Source organism: Buteo buteo, chromosome 15 (genome assembly GCF_964188355.1).
Source record: "Buteo buteo chromosome 15, bButBut1.hap1.1, whole genome shotgun sequence".
In the NCBI taxonomy this organism is placed as follows: Eukaryota; Metazoa; Chordata; class Aves; order Accipitriformes; family Accipitridae; genus Buteo; species Buteo buteo.
In genome coordinates this window covers 6452687-6472578 of record NC_134185.1, presented here as the reverse complement: position 1 = coordinate 6472578, position 19892 = coordinate 6452687, and the positions used below count along the sequence as shown (strand labels likewise).

General features: G+C 41.4%; 1 long non-coding RNA gene across 1 annotated transcript in view; it reads left to right on the top strand.

Moving 5' to 3' along the window:
* The first annotated feature begins 4785 nt into the window (after window positions 1–4785).
* LOC142039665 (uncharacterized) overlaps window positions 4786–19892 on the top strand; it is a 48620-nt gene continuing 33513 nt past the window's right edge. Inside the window, exon 1 of the long non-coding RNA XR_012653010.1 lies at window positions 4786–4872. This is a non-coding gene — a long non-coding RNA (uncharacterized LOC142039665). The remainder of the gene's footprint in view (window positions 4873–19892) is intronic.

The window sequence follows — 19892 nt, the reverse complement described above, 5'->3', positions numbered from 1 at the left end:
ATATGATCTAGGGATTAGGCACAGGCAATATGTGACATACAGTTAGTTAATATCTAATGTATCCCACATGATGTGCCCTGACGTGAAAGGATAATGGACTTGAGAGCACCATGTGAGTGGGAAAAAAGTTCAAGCCCCTGTGTCAGAGAGAGGGATGGTTCCCTGTATCTTCTGCAAGCATAGTGGGTTAACCCCTTTTCTGCATGGGAATTCAGAGGGCTGCCCCATGGGCTCAGGGTCCCAGGAGTCCCTCTGAAGTTTGTGCAGTTCCTTCACAAAGGCCAAAAGCCCTGGGATTACATCCAAAGGCCTGTGTTATGCATGGGAAGCTGCTTTCCCCAAATGGTCATATCCATAAGCAAAGGATGGAGACATTCTCCCCCAGCGACCTACTGGCTGCATTTCAGGTTACTGCTTTTAGACCCTTCTCTCCTGTACAGAAGGGTTCTGGGGTTACTGGATGAAAAATAGCTTTTGGGAATACTTCTTTTGGCACCTCATTTCACTTCTAAGCACATAGTCCGAGATGGCCAAGTTTTCCACTTTCATTAACTCTACTAGCCTCTCCACCTGACAAGTTTAAGTGCTTGCATTGTTAAGGGCAATTGTTCAGTCTGTTTCTGCACTGTTCAGACAATGTCTGTATTGTTAGGACCAATATTGTTCAGAGCAAGCAAACATTGCGTTGACCTCAGAGGAAATCTGGAAAACACTTTTTTGAATAAAACTGCATTTTTGCATGTGTCCAGTGTTTCTGTCTTGTTCCAAGTTTGGTTTCCCATGATGAGTCATTGTGGTGGTGTAAGGAAGAGGAGGAGCCAAAACACATGCCTCTTGCTACAGAAGTTTCATAGAATGATAGAACCATAGAATGGTTTGGATTGCAAGGGACCTTAAAGATCATCCAGTTCCAACCCCCTGCCATGGGCAGGGACACCTTCCACCAGACCAAGTTGCTCCAAGCCCCATCCAACCTGGCCTTGAACACTGCCAGGGATGGGGCAGCCACAGCCTCTCTGGGCAACCTGTTCCAGTGCCTCACCACCCTCACAGTGAAGAACTTCTTCCTTATATCTAGCTTAAATCTACCCTCTTTCAGTTTAAAGCCATTACCCCTTGTCCTATCACTACATGCCCTTGTAAAAAGTCCCTCCCTGGCTTTCTAGTAGGCCCCCTTTAGGTACTGGAGAACTGCTGTAAGGTCTCCCCAGAGCCTTCTCTTCTCCAGGCTGAACAACCCCAACTCTCTCAGCCTTTCTTCATAGGAGAGGTGTTCCATCCCTCTGACCATCTTTGTGGCCCTCCTCTGGACTCACTCCAACAGGGCCATGTCTTTCCTGTGCCGAGGACCCCAGAGCTGGATGCAGTACTGCAGGTGGGGTCTCACCAGAGCAGAGTAGAGGGGGAGAATCACCTCCCTCGACCTGCCGGTCATGCTTCTTTTGATGTAGCCCGGGTTACGGTTGGCTTTCTCGGCTGCAGATGCATGTTGCCAGGTCATGTTGAGCTTCTTGTCAACCAACACCCCCAAGTTTCTCTGTTAACATCCTCATTTGGACATTTGCTGGATATGTGCAGGCTCTGACCCTTGTCTGTAGGGAGCGGCTTGGCAGTCTTGCTCTCTGGCTACGGCGCAGTCTCACCCAGTCAGATGTACGGCATCTGCAACCCCCGCCCACCCGTCTGCCAGCATACCTACACACAGAAGAAAGGCCCAAAAAAGATAGATTCCCTTGGGCTTCCCTAGGAATGTAGTCGTAGAAGATTAATATAGGAAGCTGTGGCTTAAAAAGAAGTGGTGAGAAGGGGGAAGGCAATGTTGTGGTTGTGGTTCAGGACCCAAGAGAACTAGCACTAATTTAGCTCCTCTGCTGCTCGCTGAGTAACTTCGAGACAGTCACGTAGTATCTCCAGGCTTTGGCTCTCCATCTGTATGTTGAGTCAACACTTCTCCTTTCTTAAGCTTTGTCAAGACCTGGTGTCTGAAATAGTGGGGCTTGATGTAAGACAGAAGTGAACTCATGCAATTATAGAGAGGTCTGCAAGTTATTTAACTGTGTGATTTAAAGCAAAATGTTTGAATGTGTTTTAATCGGCTACAAAATGCTATATTCAGCATGTTATATAAGCACAATGACATTCAGATGAAAAATGGCCCACTTAAAATATACTAAAAATAACAATATATAATCAAGTCACGGAACATGACTTTTCGAGTACCAAAATAGCAATAAACAGAATAACCATTGCATTTTTAAAACTACCACATAACACCTCCAAAAAATGACCAAATTTTATTTGCTGATAGGCAGCCAGTGAGGTTTGTACATGAACATCCTCACCTACAAGTTACTTCAAAATGTTAAACTCTTAACACCCTTAACTGATTGAGCTGACTGGTGCAAAGGAATACAATCAGCCATTGGCTGGCTTCCACAGATCAGTAGATTTCATAACAAAGTTAATATTAGCACGTTCTGTTGCTGTAGTCAATATACAGATTATGGCAGGATCGCTGGTCAAGGTAGGAACAGCCATGGTGACTCAGATCAAGGGTCTGCCTAGCCCAATATCCTTTTACAGCAGAAGCAAGGGGAAGCCTAGAGGGCAACCGTGTGAGCTATTTCCTCCAAGTACTCTTCTGGCCTTCAACTATTTCAGCTCAGGGAATTTCTCGAGACAAATATCATACTGAACCATAGTAATTTGAAGACTCTGTTCTGAAATAAGGCTGCCAACAGAGCAAGGTACATACACTGTGGATCCAGCGGTTCAGGGATTGTTGGAGGTGGGGGCCTAGATAAAGTACATCTGCTCAACAGTCTTCTCTGTGCTCTTCCAGACTGTCTACTTGGTTTCCAAACTCTCCACCCTCTATTGCTTTGTAAAGCTGGTTGTGGTTTTTGCTCCCAACTCATACTGGCATTAACAATGACAATAGTTTGAGCAAATGTACATACACTGCACATAACTGTAAGAGTGCCGGTTAGAAAAGCCTGACCGACAGTAACGCCTCAAGGACAAACCTTCAGAATGCCATACAGAACAGTAAAGAAAGAACCACTTCCTACTCTGAGAACAATTTGTAGTCCAAAAGCATCTGTTTGTGAATCTGCTGCCCTTGAATTTGTTTAATCCCCTTTTAAGCCTGCTGATACTGTCTGCCTCCACAAATTCCTGTGGCAACAAGTTCCAGAAGTTCACTACCCTTTGTGTAAAAAACATACTTCATTTTAACTGTTTCATACTAATCTCCTACTAATTCAGTGAGTGCCTGCAGTTACAGTCTTGTGGACCACGGTGAAAACCAGTTTTGTGTTCTTTTTAACCATGACTATTATGACTTTGTAAACCTCATGAATATTCCATTCAACCTTCTTCTCTCCAAATTTAAATGTCCCAGGGTTTTTAGTTTCTTACTGCATGGCAGCTGCTTCATCCTCTTGATCACTTTAAGCACCTTTCTCTGCACTTTATTTATCTTCCCCGTGTCCTTTAGATGTGAAGACCAGTGCTACACACACTATGCCAAATGCAGGTCCAACAAAGTTTTCAATAGTGGCAAAATGATGCCCACCATGTTGTTCACCATACCCCTTCTGGTGACACAGAGCGCTCCAGTGACTCTTTAGGCTGCCGCTGCGCACTGAGACGATGATTTCAGAGCTGAGATGACTCCAAACACTTGAGTTGCTGAACTCAGACCTGACAGCTGCATCTGTAGACATAATATACATAATTTCTACTTATATATGTCACCTTCTCATTTTCTACATGGAAACTCACTTGGTACTTTTTGCCCACTCACTCAGTATTTGACTACCTGAAAAGCCTGAGTATCATTGCCAGACTTGGAGATTTCACTAGATGTTCCTCTCATCAGGTCACTGATGAAGATGTCAATTAAAACCAGTCCCAGCAGCAACTACCAAGGGACTCCACTAGTGAAACTTTGCTTTCTCTCCTCTAACCAATCTTAATTCCACAAAAGGACCTTTACTGCAGTCCTATGGTGACTTAATTTCTGTAATTGTCAGGGCCTGAGGGCACCAATAAGCCTTAATTGCCCTGATGAGCTTCACCTGGGGGCCACATCCACACCTCTGCCTGTGGGGCCAGGGGCTCTATTTCAGGCCTGAGCCTGAGCCCGAGCCATGCTGTAGGTTAATCTTGTTCTTGGCATTTTGTCCTGCTGCCCTGACTTTCTGGCTGAGATTTTATTGCATTGCTGGCTTAGCTGTATCTCTAGCCCTGTCTCCTGGTTGGACCTATGCTGTAGGTAATCTCCTGCTCTAGCTCCTGTTCCTGATTGACCCTGGACCTGACTCAGCGACTGATTTCACCCTGCCCGGTGATCACTGGGCAGTTGGTGATGCCCATTACACTCACCACGCTGGCCTTGCCCAGGTGCCGTGGTACAGTACCCAAGGGTGAGGGCACTGCTTGTGCTTGGATCGCACTTGGCTCCCGGCTTGCCCCTTCATGGAGCAGCCCTGCTCCTGCTGCTTTCTGGCAGTAATAATTTTAGTCTGGAGCCTTGTAAAGGCTTTTTAAAAATCCAGATACATTACATCTGTGGGCAGCACATTAGTGAGGTAGGATTTTCCTTTTGCAGAAGTCACACTGACTCTTTTGTGATGGACCTGACTTATCTACATGTTTTGTGGTCTTGTTGTTCGTTACAGAATCTACCATCTCACCAGGGCTGGATATCTGTCTCATTAGTCTATGGTGCCCAGGTTTTGCAGAGCTCCTTCTGTGCATGGGATTTGTATCATCGGTCCTTTGGCATCACGGCTGTTTGCCTGACAGATTGCATACCTTGGCGAGCAGCTCTGCAATTTCACATTAGAATTACTTCAGAGCGCTTCAGTGAGTACCAACCAGCCCTGTGTGTTTTCTACTATCTTTTGAACATCCTTTGTGTTGCATTCTTTTTTTAATTGGATGTTTTTATTTTCTTTCTGAATTACAGCACTGATGTTACTTGAGTATCCTTGTGTTTTTGAACAGCTTTCTGACTGCTTGTAGGCATTTTGCTTTTTGGATTGCATTTTGGGGGGGATTTGGTGTGGGCTTTTTTTTTTTGTTTTGGTGTTTTGTGTTTGGTGCTGCCCGCCCCCCCCAGTTGTCTGATTTTAGAGTGTTCTTTCTTGAAATTCCTTGTGATGCATTGATTTACCTTACTGTCTGCTATAACAGTTTTGAAACCAATTGCATTGTGAATATTATTGCAGATCAGCTTTCCCATTAATGTCTTTTGAACTAGGCCTTGTGAACACTCAAGGCCAAATCTGGAACATTATCTTTCTTGTGGGTCCTGCAACTGGCTGGTTGAGGAATTGCTCCTTTACTGGGCAGCTGAAACCTCTCATTATTACTAAATCTTCAAAATTCACAGCTTCGCTAGTCTTGTTGAACTTTTCCTGATCATTATCATCATTCCAGAACGGGCTCAGGAGAACAGTTCTAGTATTGCACATTTGCTTTTAGAATATGGGATTTCTACCCATAGAAATTTCAGAGTGCTTCTTTTTTCTTGTGATACTTGAACTGCTGTATTTCATGTTCAGCACTGCTCCCTCACCTATGCATCCTGCCCCTCTAAAGTTGATAACCTACAAGCAGTGCGCTGCACTGATTGTCATCCTTCTGGGAGGCCTCTGATGTGCTGCTGTATCAGGGTGACCACTCAGTGCCTGCCCAGTGTTTCCCCATCCTAATTTTTATGTATCTGTCACTGGAGTAGAAGGAATTCCAGGCTTTGGTTTTGCTCTGCTGCTCAATATCACAGTTTAGTTTTTTTTCTTTCTTGCCTATGCTATTTATTTCCCTCCTGACTTTTTCAGGATGTCTCAGATGTGCCTAACTAAGCCTCTCGTCATAGCTCTGAGCGCAGAAAACAACTTCACCTAATATAAACATGCTGTTGACAGTGTTTTGGTTACCTTTGGCTGTCTAAAATGATTCTAGATATTTAAGTTGATGAATCAGAGACATCCTCAGTGGGCCAGAAGAGATGATACAGAGCTGGGGGGAAACCATGACCTTTGGAACCTGCTGCTGGAAGCTGGGTAGAGTAGTCTAGAGCACCTCAAAAAGCATTAGATGCTTATGTGTGGAAAGCTGAACCATGCTCCTGACACTACCAGCCTGTTCATCTGATCTTCCCTGCCACAGCCCACTGCATGTACATCTGTACCTGAACGCAAGGGTCTATGAGAAACAAAAGTCTTTTTTTATAGAGACACTCTTAGTGTAAGACTTTTTGGGGTATGTTTGGCTGAGTGTAAAACAAGAAAGACTGGTTGGGTGATTGGCAGAGACTGTAGAAGCTGAATACAGTCTTCAGGGGGGGAAAAAAAGGGGGTAATCAAACCAGAATGGCAACTGAAGCATTTTTTAAATGTTTAGTTTTTGGGATAATTTTTATCATTTCCCTAATGGCCATTTACACTGCCAAAATTACTACTATCCACTACAGTATTACTTCCCACAGATAAACAAAAAGTCTACAAAGACAGAGCTACATTAATGCTTTGGTTAGGGTAAACCCTACTCTGAATTTTTGGCTTATGGACATGTAAGTTACTGTGCTTTTTCTAGGAACTGAACTGTTAAAAGACATTGTCCTTACACACTTCTTTGTCATTGGCTTAGATCACAAGAGATGTGAAATATCCTAGAAAGAAGATATGTTGTGGGTTTTTTCTTTTTAATAGTGGTCAGCCTGTGATATTTTGTAGCATTGAGCTTTTCTTTCCTTTTTCCAACACCCTAAATTGTCACTGACATTTTGGTCGAATAATTGAAATTAACACACCTTTAGGCTTATATTCAGATTTGCTATAAGTTCTGAGTAGCCACTGATCTTGAGGAAGGATTTTTCTTTAGAATTATTCAGGCCCTAATAGAAACCCTTTATGCAGGTGATATATGTAGCTCGTGCTCTTACACAGGTGGAATTGAAACTTAGGAAATGGAAGAAAGACTGTTCAGCATACATGGGAACAGTGTTAGAGGTCAGTGTATGAGAGGTAGTTAACGTTCTCCATTAGTCAGGATAATAACCTCTCAAAGACTCAGCGAGGTGGGACTCGTTCTGCTGGGTGCCTGCTCCAATAAGAGTTCAATGTAAAACTGTACATGGAGCCGCAGTCATGCAACATTCTCATTTAACCTAGAAATGCCTGTGACCAAATGAATCCCCTGATTTGAAATCTTTATATGTGGGGTCAGGGTGACAGAATTTATTTAAAGCCTAGAATAAAAGCTTCCATGTTTGTAACAGTCTGGACATCTTGGACGACCTACTAGCTTGAAGGCATTTTTGGAAAACAACATGTTTAGAAATGCCTCTTTCTTCCCTCTGGATATCAATGACATGCATTGACACAGACCTACTGACCTTGGAAAAGTACCCCAAATCCTCCCTAAATAAGATTCCGTGATAAAAATTACATTATTGCTGTCTCTGTAAGCTCAGCATCCTGGCACTATGGCTGTTTCTTACTGGTTTGATGTCAATAGCGTAACTGGAAAATATCTCACATACTAACTGGCTAGTGATAAAGCCATCAAAAGCCAAGCAATAAGCAACAACATATTTGAAGAGTGACATCTTCTTCACTTGTCAAGGAGTGCAAATGTAGCAGTTGGCAGATTATTCTATTTACAAAGAAACAGAACAGCAGTGGAAGATTAATTCTTGAGGTCATCATCCTTTAATCCAGAGCAGAAGCTGAAGAATATTGTTCTTTTTAAATTCAGCTGTTACTAGGGATTACTAGCTATTACTAGATCTATTACTAGGGATAGCATAAAGTAAGGAAGGTTGTTGAATTTTTACATCCTATCATCTGTTCTAAGGTATTTAGGAACTCAGTCCACAACGGAAAAACTTTAAAATAGGCAGTTTGGACTGGGTAACCTTACGATTTTTATAGGTAAGACAGAGAAGATGAACAGAAATCGCCCCAAATGAAGGGATTTATTTCTCTCTGCTCTCTTCTGTACTGCATAAATTTTCCAGTATTATCCTTTTCTAGACTTCCTCGCTGGTCTCATCTTGACTCTCCCTAGTTGATCCACAGGTTTCTCAAACTGCAGCACCTTAAATTGGACAAAATACTCCAGCTAAGCTCTTGTCATCCTAAGCATATGAAAAGGAATTTTTTTTCATGTACTTTGCAGATAAGGTTCCTGTTTCTCCATCTGAATGGGATTGTTTGTTGTATGTTCTTCAACAACAGAACATAGTTGAACCTTTCAGTTTAGGAACCACCAAAACTTCCAGCTCTTTCTTGAAGAGCTTCTGCTGAATCCAGTGTTTCTCAGGTATGTTCTTCAGGTGCTTACAGGACATTCAGGACAACCAGAGAGGCATCAGATATGCTTTAGACATCTCTAGACTTAGGAGTTGCCAAAGACTGGGCATTGAACCATTCCTTTAATTACAGATAGAGACATTTTACATGAACCATGTCCTAGGTTTACAAATCCTGTGCCAGTAAAGCGAGGGACGTGCTCAAAGTCTTGTAAAGAAGCTGCTCTGCTATTATGCACTATCATTCCCTTGGCTAGACAGTAGTTTTACAAAATCGACTTTCAGAGTTATATTCAGATTTAATTTTTCAGAAAGGAATGGTGCACCACAGGCACGCTGGTATGTGAGATAAGCGTTGTTGCACGGTGCCTCAGCTTTTGCACTGCTTAGGGCCTCTCATTTGCAAGGCTCTGGCCTGCATTTCCCTGGCAGCTCTGTAACCTCTCACCTAAGCTCTTGTGGCAATGTCTTTTGAAAGTCTTTGGGGCACTACGTTTCCCTTGTTCTCATGCAGTTGTTTTTGTGCCACTGCTTTCAAGTCCTTGCGCCCAGGAACCCTGGCACTGGTATGATAGTTCTCATGGGAAGGACCAGCCACTGCTGTGGAAATCTGTCTGTCTTCCTTACCTTCTTTATCCTCCTTACCCTGTTCTTACCCCTTATTTTGTAAGTTTCATTTATCTTAAACTAAAAATTAGTGTATAACAAAGTAGACAGTGGTAATTTAAGTACTTTGTATTACCCAATATTACATACGGATGGAAGCTTTGCGATTGATCACATGCAACACTTGTGCCGTGTCAAGCATATTCCATTCAGTGAGAGGAGCATCCCAACAGGAACAACCATCAGGGAACCTGAGCAGGCACTGGTGAGAAGTATACAGTACTCCTGAAAAAGCACAGTGAAAATTCTCTGTTGCAGTCACACCAGCTTCACTGGACAGCACCAGAGTCTTCCTTTTTCATTTTCCCTCTCTCTCCTCTCCCCCCCCTGCCCCCAAAGTAACTTTCACCATTAAAGCCAATGCCTGTTGACGGTTAGGGTCCTTCAGCTATGGGTCTCGCTAAGAAAGCTCTGTGTATGTAAACCTGTTTCAACATGCTTTGTGCAAGAGTGCACGCATCTTGGTACTTAACCTTTTGAACTGCCCAAAGCACTTGTTGTAAATCAGGGGGAGATTTTTTAACAAATATTATACATTTGCCCCAGACTGGGCATGTTTAAATTAAAGAGATGAGATTGTTACTAGATAAGAAGACCTAATAATTGGTTTAAAACTGTAGTAAGAATTTATCATAGAATCATTTAGGTTGGAAAGGACCTTTAAGATCACTGAGTCCAAATGTTAACTTAATGCTGCCAAATCCATCACTAAACCGTGTCCCTGAGCACCACATCTACATGTCTTTTAAATGCATCCAGGGATGGTGACTCCACCACTTCCCTGGGCAGCCTGTTCCAATGCTTGACAACCCTTTCAGTGAAGAAATTTTTCCTAATATCCAGTCTAAGCCTCCCCTGGCACAACTTGAGGCCATTTCCTCTTGTCCTATTGCTTGTTACTTGGGAGAAGAGACTGACCCCCACCTCACTCCAACCTCCTTTCAGGTAGTTGTAGGGAGCGATCAGGTCTCCCCTCAGCCTCCTTTTCTCCAGACTAAACAACCCCAGTTCCCTCAGCTGCTCCCCATAAGACTTGTGCTCTAGACCCTTCACCAGCTTTGTCAGTCTTCTTTGGACACACTCCAGCACCTCAGTGTCTTTCTGATCAGTTGGTCAGAGAGACCTTTCAAAGATTAAATCTCTCCAAGATGAAACATGAGCCTCTGTGCAAATGATTAATGGCCCCTGAGACACTGAAGACGAATGAGACTATCACAGTGTAAATCAAAGTGTGCTTAACTTCCGTTGGCACATTAGTCATACAATTTTTAATAGCAGGAATGATCATCAATCCTGGGGACTAAAAGGATTCAGAATAGACTGTATAATCAGTCAAGTCCAGATACAGTTTTCTTTTGGTGATAAGCTGTGCTCCAGGGCAGCCTTTGGAGTGAACTATAAAACAACTGTTGGGAACTTGTTAGTGCATAGTGCCATGGCCCACACAGCTCCCGTGCACAAAGCTGAGACACAGAAAGAGGAAGGATATATTCTGAGAAAGACACCTCAGGGACACTGGAGGTTTATTTGATTGTATGTAACCTGCCAAGAGCACCGGTGTGAGTGAAGGCACAGGCTTTCAGTTCAACTTCAGCAAGACTCACACACTATGTCCTCTTGTTGCACAACTGCTAATGTTATTTACACTATGTTGTCCTGTTCGTTCTCAGCTGTGAGTGAGTTGTGATGATTAAGCAAGTAATAATATATTATCACATATCTGCATGACGCTCATAGGGAATTTAAACTGTTTTCCTGTAATCAGAGTTGATCATAGGGAAAAATTTGCAGAAGCAAAGGGCCTAGCACAGCTGTGGGAAGTGAAACACTGGAGGCAAAGTTCCTTGCACAAGAAGTGAAGGACCTGGGTCCTCAAATCAGATCAAGGGAAGGTTCATGTCTGTGTCAAAGACGACAAGAATTGACAGGGAGAGAAGCATGATACAAAAAGCAGATAGGCAGACTCTCCAGGGGAGGGAGAGAAAGAATGTGTGAAACTGTTACTCTCTAACCTCCTCATTAATGTTTATGACAAATTACAGCAATTAGCAATAAATATACAGTGCCATATCTGATAAGTAGTTCTTTCACTGCAAAGCGCAAGTGCTGTTGTGCATATTTTTTTTCAATTCTTGGCCACGTTTAGCTAATCAGAGGAAAAAACTGTTCACTGTCTGAGAAGAGGAACCCTACTCTCTGTGGTAGCCTTGAAGTAATGACATATCTTACTTATGTTACTAAATTACTACTTTGCTTTAATTTACTCTTGGGTCATTTTTAGGGGGAATAGGGAACACTGAGAACAGAGCAGTATTAAGTTGATGAATGAGTAATCAGCTAAATCATCACAAATGAGGAAAAGAGTTCAACTGTGAAAGGATTCTGGCTCTTTCTTTTTGAGAATGAATTCCGTGATCCCTAGCAGAGAAGTAGAAGAAAGCTTTCTAGCTTTTACTTTGGCCTACTTTGGTCTGTTGGTGCTTCCACTGGAAAATCTTTTTAAGTTGTAAAGATTTTAGAAAAATCCTGTATGGGAGAAATGACTTTGAAGGTGGTGAATTTTTGGTAATGAGGCATCCCACAGGAGCTGTGCTGTACGTGTCAGCCTTGTGCAGAAGTCTTAAATACCCTAGAGTGATGCAAATAGCATTGGGCATCTATTTCTTTGCAACATAAGGCTGGCAAATATGCTAGGTGCGGTATTCTTTGGACGTGGCAGCCAGAGGCAATGCCAGAAACAGCAGTAGGCATGAAAACTTGTGCAACTGAACAGAAACCAAGAAGTGGAATTCAGTTTATGATGACAACATGTACACTGAGGCAATCTGGGAGGTATTTAGGCAATACCTTTTGAGATGTCTTAGGCAATCTTTCCTGTTCTCTGGATGTTGCTCAGGGAGGGTTTCAGTCCTCCATAGGCTTTGTGACACATCTACCCCATTCCCTGTGGATGCTACATGTACTTCTGAGTATTCAAAAGGCACTTGACACCAATGTGTGAGCAGTTGAATCAAACTCTAGGTAGGTCTAGGCTTGTCATTGGAACTCCCTGTATAGCCAGGGAACAGAAAAGCTTCACATTGACCAGGAAGGGAGCCTAAAAGACAGTGAGATCTGAGCTTTTTCTTTTTTTCTTTTAACATATAAAAAAAGCAGAATCATATATTTTAATATAGAATCATAATGTTTTTAGATGTTCTATTATTAAATTTATGGAACAAATTAAAAATAATTAGATTAATTTTATATAAGGAATAATATTTACATTTACATTATAGGGGTCAGCTGAATGGAAATAAGACAGAAAAAAATTCTACTTACATTTAATAACCATAAAAGCAAAATTAAGTATAGAAGTGAGTTCCAGAGATTAAGACCACAGAACAGAATGGAGAAAGATAATACTTACAAGTAATAATTACAGTATGTATGCTGTTGAATTTGGAGAGGGATTGTGAGAATAAGACTGAAGTGATGTTGGCCAGTTCTGTATCTCTATATATTTGCAGCATTTTGAATTGGTCCTGAAATTTAAAATAAAATAATCTGCTGAATCCCCAAACATGAACAGATCAATTTTGTATGCACACACTGACTTTAGATTTATGACCAGAGACAGTGTATGAGAAATTTAGGGTAAACTGAAATAGATAATTCTAAGGAAAACAACAGTTGGTTATCAGAAATAAAAAAGAGAAAAACTTTGATATATATCGGGATGTATGTCAAGAGATGATGAAACAAAAAGAACTATTATATATAAGTGACAAATCATAGAAGAAGTGTATGGCAGTGGTAAAAAAGACTTCAAGCTTTCCAACTAAGCTTAGAAAAGTCAGAGGAGTATCTGTGAACATACATCACAAAAGCAAGTAAACAGAAAACACTCACCAGTTAAAAGTGAAGTTTGGAGAGAGAAGAAAGCTTTTTTTCGGTCAACAGAGTTGTAATCTCTGAAGATAAAATAAGAGAAACTGAGGGAGGAAACACAGGAAAAAGGCAAGAGAATTAATGTGTTTGTACACACTTTATTGTCTGTGTGCAGGTAAGTGACTTAAAATTTTTACATGTCTATGATATCAAAGTTTACCACTTTATGAAACTTATCTAAGTTTTCAGTTATGGAAAACCAGAAGATTTAGCCCTTTTGACTGGAAGCTTTGAACATGGAAATTTCATTTGACAGTCTGGCTGTGCCTCGAGTCAAAAAACCTAGGAAAATAACCCTTGATCAAAGCCTTGATCCTTTGAACAATCCCCCAAATAGGATATTGATAACACATAGGTACCTACATGGAGTAATCTAGTTGAACACAAATCATCCATTTCCTCTGGCGATAATCAAAGGCTGATCTTGTTTTAAATACCTGTCAGCAAAAATGATGCAAAGAAGGTAGAGAAGGAGCTAGCAAACTTAACAACTTCCTCCTATCATGTTTAAAAAAAGAAAAAAAGTGCTTCCAGTCCTGCTAAAAGCTTGTTGGCAATAACATATGAATGGCAAAGAGAGAAAAAAGGTGATCCTCAGTTTCAGCCTTTGCTACAGCTGGGAAGCACCAATGCGAGCGAGTTCTGAATTTGTGTTGAAGGTGAGAAATTAAGAAATCGAACTATAATGAAACATGCAGGTTCTAGGCAATACTGCAGACTCTCTGGAAGCTGAACTTGTTACCTTGTTCATAAGAAGCATTCCTCTGCTATGAAAATGATTGTAGCCTTTCATAGAGGCAACGCAACAGTGGTGGTGATAGAAAGCATGTTCACTTGACGTGTTTATTACTTGCTGTAGATGTACTGCATGTTGTCTTCTGTGAGAAAGAGTGGTTGGGCAGCAGGAGACCCCTGCTTGCCTTGTCCTGGATGCTGCTCTCTGGGTCAGATGGAGCTTCTGGGAAGAGGAGATTTCTCTTGGACTATCTAGGCATACACATATGGAGTAGAAGATGAGACAGTCGGTGTGAGACCGTGAGGGAGCCAGCAGGCAGGAGCTTGCCGCGTTTAGACACTGGAAGTTTTCTGAGAGGCTTAGGGAACAAATACGTGTCTTGGAGGTGGTGGGAAGACCTTCCCAGTGGACTCCATGCAGGCTGCCCAGTGTTTGGCCTGAGAGAAGACTGGTGAAAAGGACCTGCGTGCCAAAGGGCAGCTTTGTTTTCTAACCTTTTATTTTAATCTGTCTCATCTGTTGGGGTTGACTCACTCCGAGGTCAAAAATTACTGCTTTTTGGTCTGTGTTTTCAGAAATCTTGGCTGTAGAGATCTAAACCTTTGCTATTTTTGGCCCCCTCCCTGTAAGCGCAGACAGATGCACCTCAAAGTAGTGGCTGGCTCGTGAGCCTTTCAGAGTCAGCAAGGCCTGGATACGTCCCACCGAGCATTAGGCACAAAGCTGAAGTAATTAAGGGAAGGAATAACCTTTCCTAACTGCATCTCACTGAAAAAGTGTATGTTTAGTGGAAACTTTTCCTTAGAAATGCCTCGCCAGGCACATGAGAGGTTGGCTGGAGCAGGGCAGGCCCGTCGCTCCCGCTGACCACCCCAGCACCTCGTGTGCTGTGTGTGGTCGTGATGTTCTCCTCTTCCCTCATTTGAAAGTTACTGCTAAGGAACAGGAGAAAAGACCTGAACATGTGGAGCTCTATGAGGAAGGGCAGGACTCCTGGGCTCCTCCCAGCAGCTTTGGGAGGCTGAGTTTCTTATATAAATACTGCCTAAAGGAAAGAAAGATGCGCTGGTATCAGAGAACCTCATAAGTGAGTCTCTTGGAAAAATGCTTGCTGTTGCTCTTTGTTAAAGAGCAACTGTGATAATGCAGAGAGGAGAACTTGCTAGCCAATGCTAAGGGCTACTTTGTGGCTCCGTGCAATAGTAGGCTGGAGCTTGTCTTGGTTTTGGGAAGAGAGGTCAGGCTTTTAAGAAAGAAGGGGAGAGCGAGTCTCAGGCTGGAAGTGGCTCCTTCTAGACAGGGTGATGTACGAGGCAGGCAGTGCCATTTACTTTTTGCCCAATAACTGTGGGGCACTCTGGGCCGTGATTGTCTGAGCCATTCGTGTACTACTCAATGTAAATGTTAAAGATCATAACCAATGCTGAGAATCAGGCAGACACATTTGGTGTGGTTGCTTTGAGTCAAATCTAAGAAAAGATTAGAGTTAATTTTCATCAGATCTTAGTCATATATATATTTCATAACTCTGCCTACTTATACTTATTTCCATATACAGCATTTACAAGTATGTCTCCAGACATCTAAATATCATAGACAGATGCATATTTAATTTATATATTAGATTGCTATTAAGAGGTTTCTTCCATTAATCACTATTGTTCTGTTGTTTTTAGAACTGAAGAATAAAACTGAAATAGATTTCTGCCAAGCACTAACTAAAATAACATCAGGTTAGTCATAAAAAGGGTTTCTTCAGTGAAAAAAACAGATTTTCCAGACTTGTGACTTTAGCAAAGAAAGTAAGGTTAGTATCTGGTGGGTGAGAAAAGCAGAGTTTTGCATCATCTACAGAGATCAAAACTAGGTGCAAGTCTAAGAAAGCACTGCAAGGAATCCCAGCAGGCACCCATGAAAATGATTAACAATAGCACTTTAAAAGTGGACATTTTCAAAGTGATGTGCAAGGTTTTAGCCTCCTGACGTCCACCAAATGTGATGAAAGTCATATGGCTAAAAGTTGTGCAATGCTGTGAAAATTTACAAGATTAGGATTATTTGATCAGATGACATGAGAACCATATGATTAAAGTGTCTGTAATTCCAGGTTCCAAGGCAATGGAAATTTATAAGGCTCTTTATATCAAGAGACTTTAAATAGCTAGAGGAGTGCAGAGGGCATGGTTCAAGTTCACAGAAGACTGCAGTGCGTGGGTAGATAGTTGTACAGGTATGTGAATGTAAGTGAAGTAGGCTAACCTGAATACTTTTTTTCCTTTTTCCCACACAGGATTTTTATGCAACTGTGTTAAGTTCCCATATGTTGTAATACGGTACTCTACAATTTGTAATAGTGGCTTTTTTTACAATCAAGAGTTTTGATGCGCATGTATCACAATTATAGAGGCTTATTATATATACCCCATCAAATACCTGTGCATAAAAATTAGGATCCTTAATTCTACCAATATTGCTGAACAAAATAATTACTGGTGTATAAAAAACAATAAAGAAGGTGGCAAGAGTAAATATTTTAGGTATCATCCACCTCAGCTTTAGCTGTCTGAACTGAAGTGTTCAGTCTAAGGTAGCTGTTTTGTCTTCTAAGGCAAAATACAGATATCTGTCTACTTAGATGCCCATCTTAGCCATTCATCCCCTTTTACGTCTCCACAATTCACCTTCTGAAAGCAGCTCCATCCATTTATTGTCAACTTTTTTTTTCTCCAGGACTTTCTGGAGTCTGTTCAGTTTGAGTCTGTTCAAGGATCTTCTCATTCAATTTTTCTTTAAATTTCTGGACTTTTCTCCCTCCCCCTTTGTTGATTTTTTTCCTTCCTTCAGCAGTCTTGCTTTGTTGCCAGAAGGAAGAGGAATTAGTGACAAATGGGTGAATCCCAGAAGTTTGGTTCCTTATCTGATGTCTCTAAAGTTATGAACTTTTACATTTCCAAAATTGGCCTACAAAGTTCATGAGAACAGAATACTCATGAGAAAAGACTGCCTTGCATGATTTTGAGCATTTCCCCCCTTTCATTTGGCGAAGCATGCGATTTGAATAGAGGACTTTGGCATTCTTACTCATAGATGTTGCCAGAAACCGGAAGCACAAAGGCATACAAAACTGAAGCAAAATGAAAATAAATTAGCCAAGGGTTTTGAAGCTAAAAATAATTTGGTTTGCAGAGTTCAAGTTTTAAGAAAAGGTTCAGGGTCAGGAGCTGGAAAATATCTGATTTGATATGGCTTAAATTTACCCATTGATACAGTTTTTTGAAGTTTTGCAATTTGGACCTTGTATTCGACATGAGTCTGAAAGAAAGAAGAGTTGTATTTATTCTGTCAAATTCCTGCCTGGCTGGATGTCAGCAAGCTCTGCTTCATGCCCTGGGTGCAGCTCTTACATCATGGAAGAGATGGTCTCTGCCATAAAGATGATGCAGTGGAAGCGGGCAGACAAAAGATAATTATTATCCAGAAAATACAAGTGAGGAACATGACTTGCCCAGAGTCGCAAGGAGTGCTGGTGGCAGATACAGGAGCAGGTCTCTCTTTGGAATCAGCTCACACAAAGACCGTTTTTGGCCTTTGAGAACAAAGCTTTCTGACACTGTTCTGACAGTAACCTTAACTCTAGAAGCTGGAGGTTAACTGTAAACCACACGTGGTCAAGAGTATCAAAGCATACTGAGAATTACAGCTGTGTGATGAAGTTCATAGTGGTGGTAAATGCCACTGCTTCTAATAGAAGTTGCCTTCAGCCACCTCTTAAAAAGCAGAATGCCTTTTATTGTATGAGAAACTAAAAGGTGGTTTTTCATATGGTGGAAGCTATCATTTAGTTTTCTGCAAACATTTTTGTGCATAAAATAGTGACTTTATGTAAATCTAAAAATATTTTGTATAGGATTGAATGGGACCTAATTTTCTAAAAAGAATGGCTGATGAAAATAGTAATTTTCTTGTTGAAGTCATAATACTGTTTTTGAAACATGGAATTAAATAAAAGAAAAATGGATGTCTCGATACAGCTCTGCTGTTACTGTACTCTTTTTGAGCACCAAAGAAGAGTTGAATAGTGCATTCTGCTTACACTTGAGCATTTATCTTTGGGTTGACTTTCAGATAATCGCTTATTTGACTGAGACATTAATGTGAATTTCTAGGTGAACTCAGAAAAGAATTTTAAAAATGACAAAATACAAGGATTCCAAACTCCAACTTATAATAAATTTATTGGTAAATGGATAATGTGCCAGGGCAGAAACAAATATGAATGATGGAACACAGGACAATCTTTCAAAAATGAAGTCATAAAAACTTAATGTGTCTGGAAGAAAATGAAGTCCAAATGTTTTACATTACATTTAGGAAACCAGTGCATTTTAATATGACTTACAATTTTTACTGTAGAACTTGTTTTCTCAGCAGTTGTAATGGATAATATGATCACAGGAGGAAAAGATAAATATTTTAAGCCAAACTGAAAGCAACATTACATTAGTTGCTGCAAATAAAAGTAGTTACTGTCTGTAATATACTCAATATATGGATGCTCATACAAATGCTTAGTATTATTATGAATAATTCTTAATGCAAATGCAAAGAATCTGGCAGTTGAGAGAGCTGCAGCAGCTAAAAAAAAGAAAAGTTATAGATAAAGTGAATGTTACTCCAGCCTAATCTAGTAGAATGTAATAGAACAAAGACTTAAGATCTTGGCATGGCACTTCAGCTGTTGCTTGCATGAATCTTAAAATTGTAGCACAAAGAACTGTGCAAGCCCTGAAGTCATGTTATGGATTCAAGGGTGAAGAGTACAAATTTACCTTTAAGATTCCAAGCTGAATGTCTTAGTGTACCTCTACAGCTTAGATCAATACACAACTATATGCAAATATCAGATGTTTTGGTACACTTTAAAAATCCCGTTTGCTCCTGAGAATAATTGTTCATAAGCTATTCACTGATTACTACTTTTATATGCCTTCATTGAAATTTGTATATTTTGTGCAAATTGGTTCTTCCAGTTCTGTTTCCTGTTTGGACTCTTAGGGACTGATTTGCCCGAGGATATTTTTAGTGTTCTCCTTAGTCCATATTGCCTGATGTATCACTAGAGTGAATACTGCTAATATGCTAGGATATGGCAAGCAATGAGATACATTGGTGAGAGACTCAGAAAAAAAGCACCAAGCAATTTATTTATGTCTCACCAGAATATCAGAGTCAATCTAATGGGCAGCGCTGCCAATGAGCAGACAAGTGAGCAACATCTGGCATGATTTACTGCCCTTGGTGCATCAGTGCCTCTAGTGGCCCCTCCTGATGAACCAGGAATTTTGTGGAGAGCAAAAGTAGGGAAAGGCCAGTTTCCATTAGGGGTTATTCACATGGGACAGAGAAAGTGCTGGGAAGGGAATCCATGGAGCAAACAAGCCATTGAGGAGTGATATTTAGGGAAGATAGGGACTGAATAATCTTTTATTTTAAGGATGTTCTTGACTTCACAGAGCTCTACAGGGCAAAACTAGAGACACTCCTATTGGGAGTTTCTGCATCAACTTCAGAGGGGGAAGTAACACTGAGGGTGTCTTGGGAGTCTGCTGCAGATGTCCTGACTGATAGGAAATAGAGGAAGAGGCCTTCTTCAAACAACTACTGAAAACATCCCACCTGCAGGCACGTATCATTATGGGTGGCCTCAACTGTCCAGGCAACTGCTGTAAGGGCGATGTGGCTTCACGCAAACAACCCAAAGTTGAGCTGTGGGGGTGACACATTTCCAGTGCAAATGTTGGAGAGGCTGGCCAGGGGTGTTGCTCTGTGGGACTTGCTGCTCACGGACTGAGAAGGACTGATGAAAAATGTGGTGACTGGTGGCATCTTAGGCTGTAGGGAGCACAAGGCAATGGAATTCAGGATCTGGAGGAAGGCTGGAAATAAAACTGCAGAGACAGGGCTCTAGACTTTCAGAGAACAGACTTGGTTATTTAAGGAATTGCTAAGCGAAATCCTCTGGGAAGCAGCCGTGCAGGGGCAGGGTGCCCAACAGAGCTGGATGACTCCCTCAAAGTGAACTCACTGAGGGATCAGGAACAAGCCATCCCTTTGTGTGGGAAAACCGGAGGTTTCAGCACAAGGCCAGCTTGATGGAAAGGGAGCTTCTTGATGAACTAAAATACAAACAGTGAACATGTTTGAAGCGGAAGCAGAGACAGGCAACAAAGGAAG